Source organism: Crassostrea angulata, chromosome 10, assembly GCF_025612915.1.
Source record: "Crassostrea angulata isolate pt1a10 chromosome 10, ASM2561291v2, whole genome shotgun sequence".
In the NCBI taxonomy this organism is placed as follows: Eukaryota; Metazoa; Mollusca; class Bivalvia; order Ostreida; family Ostreidae; genus Magallana; species Magallana angulata.
In genome coordinates this window covers 45,515,281-45,527,719 of record NC_069120.1, presented here as the reverse complement: position 1 = coordinate 45,527,719, position 12,439 = coordinate 45,515,281, and the positions used below count along the sequence as shown (strand labels likewise).

Genomic DNA, 12,439 nt, shown 5'->3' with positions numbered 1-12,439 from the left:
GGACTTAAATATAACATTATGGCAACAACAGCACGCCATACATAGCACGAATCCACAGCGAATACGATCACTGCATAACGTTAAGAGTATCGCACTACTTAACACAGAAAAACCACGTCAAAACGATATACAAATACTCCGTACTACACGGACAATATACAAGTACACCGAACTACACTGCAAAATACAAGTATATCATGCATTTATATACCAATATAAAGCACACACACTCGACACGTGACCACACAGGAACACGAGCGAGCAAGCACCTATGTTTAACAGTTCTACCTCGTAAAACCAGTATATCAAAAGTAACAAAAAATACTTAATATAAACTCCACAGTAATGTAAAAAGACTGAGCCGTAGTTAAATTACAAAAGTATAAAATAGTTTAACTTACCCCTAATAGGAGAAAGGGTTACTCAAAACCTTAGCTGCTCATACACTGTACCTGTCATGTAGAAAACTGTCTGCCAGGTCTGTAATGCGGCGGTTTAAATAAAGCAATCAAACAATAGAAAAGAACCAATACGTACTGTAGCTGACACCGTGTCCAGAGAGGTACACTACGGGTATAAAACTAGTTACACAGGAACGTTTAAGAGGGTCCCTACAGGATACTAATATGTAAAGAAAACAAATATAATACCGGTAGATACTGATTTATGACATTGATTCTTTCAACAAAGCAGTTGCTTTGGCTGGCAGCGGTCCATATAACAAAATCTCCCCATGAACATCCCATTATTGCCATTTCCCCTTGGATTTGGGCATAATATTTATGACTTTTCTTTAGTCTAGGCCCTTCATTGGTAATTTCGAAGCAGAACCCAGCTTGTCCTGCTAGCTCGTGTACCTAAAAAAGTTCACAAACTTGTTCAATAAATGTGCTTTGAGGATGATAATAAAGTTGTTGACTCTTGTACAATTTAGAGCTTTCGTCGCCTTTTCCCTCGGGTCCTCTGTTGACTCTACCTCCAATTCAGATTCAAACCCTGGGCTTTCATCCGGACTATTCCACAAGTGACCCATGCCTTTCAAAAGAATGCATTTATCAAATTTATGTTATGTTTTCAGAGGAGTTGTAGTTGAAGTTTTGTTTTTTAATTGTCCATCATAGAAGATTTCAGGGAATTGTAATTATATGTTGTTGTTATAAATGTATTTTTTTTAATTATGTAGTCAAAATTAAATTTTAAACCAAGATCATGTTGGGGTATGTTAACTGACCAGTATTGGGAAATATGGTTTTGAGCAATTTCAGCTGCTCAAGAGAGTGGCAGATAATGAATTTTCACTGTGTTGGATGATGCGGATCAAAATCCAACTTTCTTCCATCTGTGGTCCTGTGCTCAATCTCACCACTCTCGTGCAGTTTTGATTTGGCAAAATTCCACTCCTTTAGGGGCTTAGGGTCCATCGTTATTGGTCTCGGCACGTTCCACATACATTGTTTTGAGGTAGCACTGTCTGATTTCAAAACCTCGTGTAAATGGAGATGGTGCAAATGGAATAGGAGGCCACCAATATGGCTGCAAGATTGGGCTAATCTGAAATGATAATATAAATTATTGATTAATATATAGTTATTTATTAAGAGAAAACCAAAAAAACTATAATTGTAATATTTATTGGCGAATAATTGCCATGGCTACACTACAATTGGATTACAGTATAAATTTCAATTATTTACTGGTTACATTCGCAACCAAGGTTACCGACCCATGAAAATAGGGCGATTATGGCAACCCAAATGGCAAATACATGTAATAGAAAATTTTCAGCAGTTTACAACTATTTACTGGCTACATTTGTAACCAAGGTTACCGACCCATGTAAATAGGGCGATAATGGCAACCCAAATGGCTAATACATGTAAATGGAAATGCACATGAAAATGTCAAATATGCAAATGAATCAAAAATATGGGAATATACAAATGAAACTTTTAAAGAACATACTAGCAAATCAAACATATCAAATTTGACACAAATAAGCAAATTGAAAATTAAAGTTCTAGCGAGCCCTGGGAACAGATGCTCACTAAATATAATCCTATTTAAGTTCAGCTAAGGATTGCATTAATTAGAGAAACATCAATATTTCACCTTTATACAGTCATAAAACGATATAAATCCCTGCTCGAGGTCGGCACAAACCATTGAAAAGGAATCATGGAAGTCACAACATTCAGGCTGCTGGTGCGTGATCTTTTTGGAAACAAGCTGGCTGGATCAACCTCATTGTAGTGCGCTATGACGAAATCGTTGGTATTGGTTATTGGAAGTGGCACGAACTGAAAGCATAATTAATAAACAGCCGAAATACCGTCCCAGAAATACATTGACAGATTAACATTCACAATCATATCTAGTGGGAATATACATGTCTATGTAAAGTCTCTTTATATATTTATATCAGTTACTGTAGTAAAAAAGGATGTGGGCGGGTGGGTAAATTTAACAATAAAGAATTAAAATAAACAGATTATAAACTGGATAGCGATTTCTCGTCTGCTTCACTCCGTCGATGAAAAGGAAAAGGAAGTACAGTTGGGTTGACTAATTGACGAAGTAGCTATTCTAATCACCCCCCCAAAAACCCAAATAATGGTTTCTCTAATAAAGCGATTTAATTCTTTAGCAATTAAATCGATTTATTAAGAGAAAACCAAAATACTATAATTGTAATATTTATTGGCGAATAATGGCCATGGCTACACTACAATTGGATTACAGTATAAATTTCAATTATTTACTGGTTACATTCGCATCCAAGGTTACTGACCCATGAAAATAGGGCGATTATGGCAACCCAAATACATGTAATAGAAAATTTTCAGCAATTTACAACTATTTAATGGCTACATTTGTAACCAAGGTTACCGACCCATGTTTTGCGCCATATGGACACAGAGTGTCAACCGCCATAAGGGCGGTAGCTGAACACAATTATTAAGATGCTAACTTATGATGTTTAAGAGTATATAATCTTAGAATTTAGAATGTTAAATAAATGACTAGTATTTAGGTAGAACTAAGTGTATGCCATGGCCATTAGATAATTATGACAAAGGGTACTAGTAAACTCCTACACCTGACGAAATAAACCTCTTGAAAGATTTCTTCAAAAATTTCATTGCCTTTTTCAGTCAAATGCACCCCATCTCCCTTAAGCTTGTATAAGCTTTTGTCGGATAGAGTAATCTTTTGATAGCGAATGTAGCCCCCTTGGTGTGATAAAAGTTTTGTAGCAACAAAGTTATTTACTCGCACCCGTGTCTTATTGAGAGCATTGTTGTCTCTAGCATTACGCCATTTCAGTTTTGGAAGTATTTGCAACCAAATGATTTTTGTTCTTGGCAACAGTGGAGAAAGTGCATCTAAAGATTGCTCCATTTTTTCGCGCAATTCCCTAGATTTAATCTGAGCAATATCATTACCACCACAATGAAGTACCAGAAAATCTGGAGGGTCTTCATACCGTAACAATTGCCTGAATTTGGGGAGGAGATGTCGCCATCTCATGCCGCCTTTTCCCTGCCACCATATGTTGGCTTCCATTGTAGAAAAATCAAGATTGGACACCCCATTCAACCTAGCATGACTAAATGCTTGCCAAATAATTGAGGATCCAACAATCCACACTTTAACAACTTCTGAAAGAATATATGTATATATATAGATATATATATATACAAACATAAAAACACATTCAAAATACTCAGTAAACAACTCAACATTTCTGTGCACTATAATATAAACAGACAAGGTATAAAAACGTCAAGTAAGCCGCTAGGAAAAGGGGGCAACAGTTCAAGTCCTCATTAATGAAGTAACTTTGAGGTTGGTATTCTTATATAGCGCTTATAAGCTCTTGACTCCCAACGCCCACGTTCTTTAATTTGACCATCAGAAATGCCATTGATAGAGGCTGTTGTGGCGCCACCTATCCTAAAGTAATGCAATTTGTATTTTTTAATATCTACATCAATACATGACAGAGATTTCTTTAAAATGGCATTAAATTGGTAACGAGTTAGTGGTGATCTATCAAAATGACAGAAGAAAGGGCCTTCCATTTTAGGACGCAGCATTGAGTACTGCTTCAACAACTTTACTGGACAGACCTTACCCTCCACTGCAGGCAAAATCAATACAACTTCCCTACCAAGTTGATCTGTTTTTGAATGGGCCACATACATTTTTACAGCTGAATTGTCCTGAAAAAATTGTATGCTGGAGACATCCATTGCATGGGAACTACTGCCTTTCGTGCTATCCAACACTAACTTACTCACCCTGAATAGACCAATATATGAACACGAAAAAACTGCCAAAAATAATTTAACTTCATACAAGGAGCTGCAAACAACTGGAAGTACATTTATTAACCTCTCCAACAAAGCAGGTGTAATGGGAAGTCGAGCATCAGTGGTACTTATTAATCTTGACATGCCTGCCAACAGTTTTTTGACAACAACATTTTGGGTGGGGTCTCGTGTGCATTGAAGTTTACATTTAAAACTAATGCTCGACAGATAGGTTCTTACAGATGCAGATGACAAACCTCTTACAGAACATCTAACAATGAATTGTATGATATGTTGATCAGAAGGAAGCCATACTAAAGGTAACCCACTAGAGACCCTAAAACGGTCAAATTCAACTAAACCTGTCTCATAAGCCAGCCTAGTATTTGGTGCAGTAGAACCTTGAATTAATCTGTTAAACTCAGCCTGGAAATGATGGTTAGGAAAGAATCTGGTATTGGTGTTGGTTCCAAGTCTGCCTGGGGTACAAGAGTCCGAAAACGCTGAAACTGACAAAGAGACAATGCATCAGCAACTTCATTATGAACACCTAAAATATGACAAGCCTTAAATTGAATAGCACTTAACATGGATTGCAGTACGAAAGGGCGAATCAAACCCTGACACGCTTTGACTTTGATGATTTTTTGTTCACAATTGCAACTAAGGCCTCATTGTCCACCCGAAAAACAATTGTTTTGCTAGTTAATTAATCCCCCTAAGCATGGATTGCCAAGACAATTGGTACAAGCTCAAGGAATGTTATGTCCCTCATTGCCTCTGAACCAGCCCATTCAGTAGGCTACTTAAAAACAACCAATGGTTTCTTAAGAAAGCACCACAACCCAAATCTAAATTCCCTGCACTGTCTGTAAAAAGCTGTAAATGCTCATCATCTACCCAGTCAATCTGGGGAAAGTAATAGCAGCCATTGAATAAATCTAAAAATGTAAGCCATACTCTTAAATGATCCTTAACCGCTACTGAAACCCTAATAAAGTGATGTGGTTTAACAACACCTTGCATGACATCCTTCAAAGTATCCTTCTTCCTTGCCAGAAAACAAATTATTAAATCCTTTAAACTATACAGCTTATCTACTGGAATTTTTATTTTCATTTCTACTGAATCTAATTCAAAACTTAAAAATATTAGGGAAGTTGTAGGCCACACTGTCTTATCATCAGCTAAAGGGACACCTAACTGCCTACAAAGCTCCACAAATGTTATCATGAGTTCATTGCATGCATTGTCGCCCGCCTTACCTGCAAACAAAAAATCATCCAAATAATGCACCACAGATTCTTGGCCAGATTGCTTCCTTAGTAACCATTCTAAACAAGTTGAAAACTCTTCAAAAATACTACAAGACACTGAGCATCCCATAGGCAGGCACTTGTCAAAGAAAAACATATCATTTAATCAAAAACCTAAAAGTTCAAAATCTGATGGGTGAATAGGAAGCAACCTAAATGCAGATTTGAGGTCAATTTTACCCATCAGTGCTCCTGTACCCAATAAACTTAGCAAGTTAACAGCATCATCCAGCGAGGAGTAATTGACTGAACAAAATGACTTGTCAATAAATGAATTTTCACTAGAATTGGCAGGAAAAGATAAGTGATGAATCAACATGAATGAACCATCTTTCTTTGGAACTAAACCTATGGGTGAAAGACGTAAATTAGGAAAAGGTCTTGATCTAAATGGTCCTGCAACTCTTCCAGCATGAATTTCTTTAAAAACTTTCTCAACAATCTGAAGCTCATTTTCTCTAGCAGACTTTAAGTTGGAACAATTAGTAGCAACCCTTGGACCAGTGTAATTAATTTTAAATCCTTCAACAAATCCCCTAATTAAAAATTCAGCACTCCTCTTATCATAATCAGAATTTTGTAAGTAAGCTGCAAGGACTTGCACATTAAATGGGGAAAAACCTAGGCCCCGCAGCTCTGGGTACATAAGGGAATCTGGCTCTGTGCGGTTGAGTTGGTCTTGGAGAAGGAACCTGGCTTCTGTACGGTGATGGGGATCTGTGACCTGGAAAATTCCTAGCAACAGGTTGATAATTAGAAGACCCCACACACATAACTGATGGATGAGGCCCACTTCAATTCAAACATTTATGTAAATATTGACACTATTGTTTTACACTCACCCCATAATTGTTAAAATCATAACATTTTAGAAAACGTCCTTCTGTTAAAGGCTTTTGCACTGGGTTAGCTGAAGGAATCATATACATAAGCCAGAGCTCTTGGTCTACGACTCCCCATGATGCACTAGGATTTTTAGCCATTCTCATCCTAAATTGCTCGTCATAAAATTTTCACCTTATTCCTGCACACCTTGTAGCCTCTAGCCTTATAGCGTGGATGTATTTCAACAATCCTAAAAAAATTTCAGGGTGAACAACAGAATATATAGATGAAACAATTAAGAACGCATCTGTCCACTGCTGTACATTTGTAATTTTCACTGAGGCCCGCTTAGGTTCAATGACCACTTGACCATTTGATATTGTAAGGGTTTGCTTACCATCCATCGGGATCAGATTGGATAGTAGCTGACCTAACATCAATAAAATCTCCCTTACCTATTTTTAGGGTCTTCCGTTCTTAACGGAAGACCCTCTTGTTATTCTTCGGTTTCATTTTAGGGTCTTCCGTTTTCAACGGAAGACCCTCTTGTTATTCTTCGGTTTCTTTCTATTATTATTATTATTAGGGTCTTCCGTTTCCTACGGAAGACCCTCTTGTTATTCTATTGTTTCTTTCTATTATTATTATTATTAGGGTCTTCCGTTTTCAACGGAAGACCCTCTTGTTATTCTTCGGTTTCTTTTTATTATTATTTTTTTTCTTTTTCTTTTTTTTCTGACTCCTTTTCGGCTTCATAACTCAAAAAGTTTTCAACCAATTTAATGGAAACTTGCAGGGATTATGTGCAATTAAAATGCCTCAAAGATGTTAAAGTTTCCATAACAACGTCACTTCCGTTTTGACGTGACGTCATTTTTAAACTAAAAAAAAAGTCATTTTGTCCGCGACATTTCTCAAAAACGCTTAAAGATAGAGTCTTGAAATTTTCTGTGGTTATGAATTTGGCAATTTACACGTGCAATAAGGCTGGAAATGAAAATCCGTCACTTCCGGTCGAAACCGGAAGTAAATCAAATTTTTCGAAAATTTGAATTTTTTGATCAAATAAAAAACGTATACTAATTCTGTAAAGCTTTTTAAGCTGAATATAATACTGAAATCCGTTTGAAAATCAGACGATGCATTACAGAGATATCGGGGTTCAAAATTTGATTTTTCCGGAAATTTTCATTCCGCGTCCTTGGTTTAAAAAATAGCGTTATGTTCAAAGTAGAATTAACTCGTACCAAAAATAATTGTTAAGTCGTACTTGAACACATTCGGATTTTTTTTGTTAAGTCGTTCTTAAAATCGGGAAGGTTTTTGTTAAGTCGTACTTAAAATCATTCGGATTTTGTTAAGTCGTACAAGGAATAATTCGATTTTTTTGATCTTTTTATTTTAGTTACTCTTGTAATTGGTTGAAGATCTCTGCTTCTTACAGGAACTTCCAGCTTTACTTCCGACATTAGCGGAAGACCCACTCGTTGCTTTGCAACGAGCTTTGCTCTAGTTCTTTTTATTTTTTTTTTCTGACTCCTTTTCGGCTTTATAACTCAAAAAGTTTACAACTGATTTTAATGAAATTTTCAGAGGTTGTGTGCAACTATAATACCTCAAAGTTTGTGAAGTTTCTTTGAAAACGTCACTTCCGTTTTTACGTTACGTCATTTTTAAAATTTTCAAAAAGTCATTTTGTCCGCGGCGTTTCTCAAAAACGCTTTAAGATAGAGGCTTAAAATTTTCAGTGATTATGATTTGGTCGATTTACCTCTGTAATAAGGCCGGAAATGAAAATCTGTCACTTCCGGTCGAAACCGGAAATGAAACAAAATTTTCGAAAAAATGAATTTTCTGATCAAATCAAAAATGAATATGTGTTATGTAGAGCTGATTAGGCTGAATCTAACACTGAAAGCCGTATTAAAATCGGACGATGCATTACAGAGATATCGGGGTTTAAAAATTGATTTTTCCGGAAATTTTGATTCCGCGTCCTTGGTTTAAAAAATAGCGTGACGTTCAAAGTAAAATTAACTCGTACCAAAAATAATTGTTACTAATCGTACTTGAACACATTCGGATTTTTTTGGTTAAGTCGTTCTTGAAATCGGAAATGTTTTTGTTAAGTCGTACTTAATATCATTCGTATTTTGTTAAGTCGTACCAGGAATAATTCGATTTTTTTATCTTTTTATTTTAGTTACTCTTGTTATTGGTTTAAGAGCTCTGCTTCTTACAGGAACTTCCAGCTTTACTTCCGACATCAACGGAAGACCTACTCGTTGCTTTGCAACGAGCTTTGCTCTAGTTCTTTTTATTTTTTTTTCTGACTCCTTTTCGGCTTTATAACTCAAAAAGTTTACAACCGATTTTAATGAAACTTTCAGAGATTATATGCAATTATAATGCCTCAAAGTTTATGAAGTTTTTTTGAAAATGTCACTTCCGTTTTAACGTTACGTCATTTTTAAAATTTTCAAAAAGTCATTTTGTCCGCGTCGTTTCTCAAAAACGCTTTAAGATAGAGGCTTGACATTTTCAATGCTTATGACTTGGTCAATTTACCTCTGTAATAAGGCTCGAAATGAAAATCGGTTACTTCCGGTCGAAACCGGAAGTGAAACAAATTTTTTGAAAAAATAAATTTTCTGATCAAATCAAAAATGAATATGTGTTTTGTAGACCTTATTAAGCTGAATCTAACACTGAAAGCCGTTTTAAAATCGGACGATGCATTACAGAGATATCGGGGTTTTAAAATTGATTTTTCCGGAAATTTTGATTCAGCGTCCTTGGTTTAAAAAATAGCGTAATGTTAAAAGTAAAATTAACTCGTACTAAAAATAATTGTTAAGTCGTACTTGAACACATTCGGATTTTTTTTTTGTTAAGTCGTTCTTGAAATCGGAAAGGTTTTTGTTAAGTCGTACTTAAAATCATTCGTAATTTGTTAAGTCGTACGAGGAATATTCGATTTTTTTCATCTTTTTATTTCAGTTACTCTTGTCATTGGTTTAAGCGCTCTGCTTCTTACAGGAACTTCCAGCTTTACTTCCAACATTAACGGAAGACCCACTCGTTGCCTTGCAACGAGCTTTGCTCTAGTTATTATTATACTTTTTCTTTTTTTTCTGACTTCTTTTCGGCTTCATAACTCAAAAAGTTTTTGACCGATTTTTATGAAACTTTCAGAGATAATGTGAAATTATAATAGCTTAAAGATATTAAAGTTTCTAAAGCAACGTCACTTCCGTTTTTACGTTACGTCATTTTTAAAAATTTCAAAAAGTCATTTTGTCCGCGGCTTCTTTCAAAAACGGTTCAAGATAGAAAGTTGAATTTTTTTGAGCTAATATATTGATCGTTTTGCCTCTGTAATAAGGCTGGAAATGAAAATCCGTCACTTCCGGTCGAAACCGGAAGTAAATCAAATTTTTCGAAAATTTGAATTTTTTGATCGAAAAAAAAACGTATATGTATTTTGTAGAGCTTATTAGGTTGAATCTAACACTGAAAACCGTTTTTAAATCGGATGATTCATTACAGAGATATTGGGGTTTAAAAATTGATTTTTCCGGAAATTTTGATTCCACGTTATTGGTTTAAAAAATAGCATAAAGTTAAAAGTTAAATTAACTCGTACCAAAAATAATTGTTAAGTCGTACTTGAACACAGTCGGATTTTTTTGTTAAGTCGTTCTTGAAATCGAAAAGGTTTTTGTTAAGTCGTACTTAAAATAATTCGGGTTTTGTTAAGTCGTACCAGGAATAATTCGATTTTTTTCATCTTTTTATTTAATTTACTCTTGTTATTGGTTTAAGTGCTCTGCTTCTTACAGGAACTTCAAGCTTTGCTTCCTATATTAACGGAAGACCCACTCGTTGCTTTGCAACGAGCTTTGCTCTAGTTTGTTTTACTGATTCTGAAACATTTGCCCCCAAACTGTCATAAATACTGGCAACTTCATTATCTGCTGTACTGCCTTGGATAGAGGATCCAGAACCATTGACAGATGCAAAATCCAAACTTGGAGTGCAGACAGCATCAGTAGCCTCATTGGTAGCTGGTGCACTGTTTGACACGGCATTAATATTGTCCTCTACTGCTGGAACAGGAGTTGCGGTCGATCTACCGGTATGTCTCCTCTTACTACTTTGGACTGGTTGCCGCTCGGCGCTGGCAGACGCAGCAGGTCTCTTTCGAGCAGGTTTCCCCCTTGGCAGTCTCTTATTTATCTGAAACTAACTTCTAACTATGAGAAAAAAACAACGTAGCTTGAAAATTAATTGCTGAAAATGTATTATTCATGCCCACTTTAAATTTCAAACATGTGCCCGATTTACACTGTTTAAAATGTGCACCATCAAACGCAATAAATAAAAAATGGAGAAACTAAAGCTACAAGACATTGGTCAAATATTTCTCTTTTTCAAATTTTACGATAGAGTGACTTAAATTTAACAATAAAGAATTATAATAAACAGATTTCAAACTGGATAGCGATTTATCGTCTGCTTCACTCCGTCGATGAAAAGGAAAAGGAAGTACAGTTGGGTTGACTAATTGACGAAGTAGCTATTGGGGTATGCTAATCACCCCCCAAAAACCCAAATAATGGTTTCTCTAATAAAGCGATTTAATTCTTTAGCAATTAAATCGAAATATTTTTTTCATCTCATTAATATTAATGTTATACTTGAACCAATAATTATTAATCAAATTAAATACACATTGTTCCAATGATCCACCAGTAAATTTGCTCAAGACTCCTGCATTGCCTGTATTTTACAGGGTGCTTGATTTGAATGATTTGAAAGGGTTTGAAAGCATCAAATGAAATATTTGTATGAAATTTAAATATTTTCTGAGAGAACAGCTGAATGGTAAAAAGCTCCTACCCAATTGGGCATTCACAGTAGGCAAAACACACATTCTGTTTGTCCTCGATGCAAATATACACTTTGTATTTTGCCTTTTTCATTGAATCAAGACAAAATCCTCTAATATATTCAACAGAATCATCAATCTAGAATAAATGATGTGATAAAATGATTATCAAAAAGGCAATATATCATATATAATACACATATCTATTCTACAAATTGTTATGGTATCCTCTTTAAGGGTAAGATCTTTGTAAAAGTTAAACAATATGTTTAACTTGTCTAAACTGACATATTAAAATATGTTAAAGATTTGTGGAGCAAGCTTGCAAATGCACTTATGAAAAAAAAATGTTATGTATTTTAATGAACTAAAATGTTGGGGTTGCTGTGTAGAATAACACTGATATTTTAAAATGATTTTAAATAATCCATGTAAATCCATGTTTTTAAAAATAAAAGAATATACTTTATAATCAGGGATATATTTGCTTACTTGAGCAGCTAAAATTTGAGAAATATCTCCTGCCTCAAAATGTTTCACAGCCCTGTCGAAGCCCCTGTAGTTATTAACTTCTTTTCCATCAACTGTACGTCGTAAAATCATGTGATGGTAGATTTGTTGAAAGGATATCTTGGGCAGGGAATTGGGAGGGATGGCAGAATAAGACGCTAACTGCAAATGGGGGGGGGGGGGGTTTATGACCAGGTATATCTGGAATAATACCATAAAGTGTTGTAGCCAGGTTCTTGATGGGCAAATCAGTCAGCGTACATGTACCCTTTCTTTTCCTCTTTTGGTCATTTGAATTCTCCTGGGTAGCCATCTTTGATTAAGTATATAAACACGGAGGTGCCCGTAGTGCACGAAGTTCGACTCTGAATTTTTAAATTTAAATAGCGTAATACCTTGTATTTTTGCTCATAAAAAGTGGGATTTGGATACAATGATTACTTTGAAATAAAACATAAACACACTTTCACTTTAAAATACTTTATTTTATGCGTGTTTTTGCTCTTTCGTAGTAGAAATAGTGACCTACATAACAGTTGCCATGCGGAAGAAGTTATGCGCATGCGTGGAATTTATCGTGAAAC

General features: G+C 35.4%; 1 pseudogene; it reads right to left on the bottom strand.

The window, feature by feature from the left end:
* Positions 1–844: 844 nt before the first annotated feature.
* Positions 845–12,168, bottom strand: LOC128165999 (uncharacterized; annotated as a pseudogene).
* Between the last annotated feature and the right edge of the window lie 271 nt (positions 12,169–12,439).